We start from the raw sequence: 3584 nt of genomic DNA, 5'->3' as shown, positions 1-3584 counted from the left end.
CCCACTAGGACACGCCTCCCCATGAGCGTTGCTCAATTTTTAGGCTGTTATTTGATGCACAGTTTATTCTGTAACAAAGTGAATGGTTAGAACGATCGCTTTTTGTAAACTGCATTCTAAAAAGTGGAATAACTGCTGTTTGAATGCGGGAGAGACGAAGATCGGTGGCGTTTTCTCACATAGGGCAACAATTATATATTGTACTATGAATATTTTACTATTTTATAACCTATAATGTGACCCTGGAGCACAAAAGCAGTCTTTAGTTGCTGGGGTATATTTGTAGCAAGAGCCAACAATACACTGTATGGGTCAAAATGATCGATTTTTCTTTTATGCCAAAAATCAATGTTCCATGAAGATATTTTGCAAACTTCCTACCGTAAATATATCAAAACTTAATTTTTGATTAGTAATATGCATTGCTAAGAACTTCATTTGGACAACTTTAAAAGCAATTTTCTCAATATTTAGATTTTTTTTTGCACCCTCAGATTCCAGATTTTCAAATAATTGTACCTCGACCAAATATTGTCCTATCCTAACAAACCATACATCAATAGAAAGCGTATTTATTCAGCAAAAAATGACCATTATGACTGCTTTTGTGGTCCAGGGTCACAAATGCTTATGGTTTTCATAATATTGTAAACATAAATCATATTGAATTATACAGCCTAATATGTGGGCCTATATAACCATACAAATCCTATGGAATATAGAATAGAATATAGAAGACCCGGCTTCTACTCACACTTAACATACATTGTAAAGTATAACAATTAAACTGGAACGTTGTACCTAAATCTGGAATCACTGCAATTGCTGACAGAAAAATGTGGAAGGAAATTCCAGAACAGATTGTTTCGGTTTCATATCCGCAAGGCATCATCAGAGGCTTCCAAGAACTACTGAAAACTTCCCTAAATTGTTTGTCCAAATGGTAAAATGAGCACCATGGTCTCAAATTCAAAAATCAGGTCACATTTATATTCCTCATGTCACATCCATGTATACACTTTTTATTTCTTGTCAGTACTAAACATATGTACTTCAACTTAGGTGAACATTGTATAGATACATTGATAGTAACGTCGCCTACTTTTTCTTGCTCTATTATGACATCCTGTGGCCAAAAGTATACATCTGCAATGGTCTCCCAAGTAGCTGTCCAAAACAAAAAATTCCAGGACAAAGTATGTGAACCCGGCCGTTTCAGCATGATTCACACAGGCATCCTAAAAATATTGCTGGATTTAAAATTTTGTGAAGAGAAGTGTTGCAGAACACCTTCTGATTGTTGTGCATTTACCTCCTGACTGCAGATAACAGCTGCAGTCGCATTATAAAGGTTTTTAGCATTAAAATAAAAATTATTAAAATAAAGCTATGAAAATGAAAGCTACACTATCCATAAGTAACAAGCCAATCTCTGTTGTCCTCACATCAAAATCCACCAAGACAATCCAGTCAAGATGACTTTTCACTGAAGAAAGCAATATTATGGATATAAGACTTGTACTTTAGCCAGAAGCTATTTTGAAATTGAAAACGTCTTGATGTATTTGTTTATTACAGTACGAACACACAGCTTTTTCCTTCGGAATGCATAAATGAAAGTTGGAGCTAAACTCTGCAGGACACCGGCCCTCCAGGACCGAGTTTGGGCACCCCTGGTGTAGGCTATTCCCTCACCTACTACTATTACATTAAAACATGTTGCGTTTGACCAAACTGCTACTCGTTGTAAAAAGTAGCTCGCTTTAAATTCTATCAAGCTGCTGAATATAGCGTTATAGCGTCGCTAATTTTTGTTACTCACTGCCATAGACATTTAATTGCACTTAATCACTTAATTGCATTATGCTATTTAAAACAAAATGAAACTGTAGTTTACATTTATATTAAACGCCATTAGTTGAACTCAAAGCTTTTTTAACCCACTAACCATTCCATCTTTAGCTATTTATTAGGCTACTTCTGTTGTATTTTGAAATATGGTTAAAGTGGTGAATGTGCTGACAAGCATTAAGTAAATTAAAATATACTTAAAAGTAAAAATATAAACCATTAAATCATTCAAATATAAGTAATTTCCTTTAAAACTTGTATGTATTTAAATATATTTCTAATTACACATTTGTAATGATGAAGATGCAATTTAATACATATTAACTTAATGCAAAAACACTGCAGTTAAAATTAGAATCAAGTACTTCTCCTGTGATTTAGTGTGTTAGTCAACACATCAAAATAAGCTTACTTCTTTAATAAAGCCCGATAAAATATTATTAAAACATAATGATTTAAAATGTACTATGAAGTAAAACTTTTAATTTGACATTGTTACAAAGTGCACTTTTTAAAAGTGTACTTAAGTGTGTTAAGAAAAAGTCATAAAACTTTCTCTCTTGAAGTACACTTAGGCTAAGTGGCCATTTATTTAATTAATATTATATTATCTGCAAGTAAATATGCTTTAAGGATTTGAAGTACACTACAAGTGCACATTCAATAAAATTAAATGCACTTGTTTTTCACAAAGGAAATCACACACCATCATTATAAAAATTAGTACTGCAATTAGTACAGTTTTCCTTGGCACATTCTTAGACTTATACATATTGTCATGTCCTCTGACTCATCCTTTTGGTATATCACACACACTGTAAAAAATGACTGTGAATTTAACGGTAAAAGACTGTACAAATGCTGATGCAGTAAAAACCTGTTAAATGGTTAACGGTTGAAAAACTACTATACGTAAATATGCTTTAAGGATTTGAAGTACACTACAAGTGCACATTCAATAAAATTAAGTGCACTTGTTTTTCACAAAGGAAATCACACACTATCATTATAAAAATTAGTACTGCAATTAGTACAGTTTTCCTTGGCACATTCTTAGACTTATACATATTGTCATGTCCTCTGACTCATCCTTTTGGTATATTACACACACTGTAAAAAATTACTGTGAATTTAACGGTAAAAGACTGTAAAAATGCTGATGCAGTAAAAACCTGTTAAATGGTTAACGGTTGAAAAACTACTATATACGGTGAAAAACTGTATTGGGCATTACATGTAATTTTACGGTAATATACTGTTTTTGGAAGTGAAAAAGAATGTATAATTTACAGTGAATTAACATTCTCAGAATTCCCTGAGTTAATGGCAGCCATATCACCATGTAGCCCAAGACTGGTTACCCACTGAAGCTAAGCAGAGCTGAGCCTGGTCAGTACCTGGATGGGAGACCTCCTGGGAAAACTAGGTTGCTGCTGGAAGAGGTGTTAGTGAGGCCAGCAGGGGGTGCTTACCCTGTGGTCTATGTGGGTCCTAACGCCCCAGTATAGTGACATGGACACTATACTGTCAACCAGCACTGTCCTTTGGATGAGATGTTAAACCGAGGTCCTGACTCTCTGTGGTCATTAAAAATCCCAGGATGTCTTTCGAAAAGAGTAGAAGTGTGACCTCGGCATCCAGGCCAAATTTGCCCATTGGCCTCTGATCATCCTGGCCTCCTAACAATCCCCATATCTGCTGATTGGCTTCATCACTCTGTCTCCTCTCCACCA

This window comes from Sinocyclocheilus grahami, unplaced genomic scaffold, assembly GCF_001515645.1.
Source record: "Sinocyclocheilus grahami isolate Dianchi unplaced genomic scaffold, SAMN03320097.WGS_v1.1 scaffold776.1, whole genome shotgun sequence".
Taxonomy (NCBI): domain Eukaryota; kingdom Metazoa; phylum Chordata; class Actinopteri; order Cypriniformes; family Cyprinidae; genus Sinocyclocheilus; species Sinocyclocheilus grahami.
The sequence above is the reverse complement of the archived record's forward strand: the minus strand, read 5'-3'. Positions refer to the sequence as shown.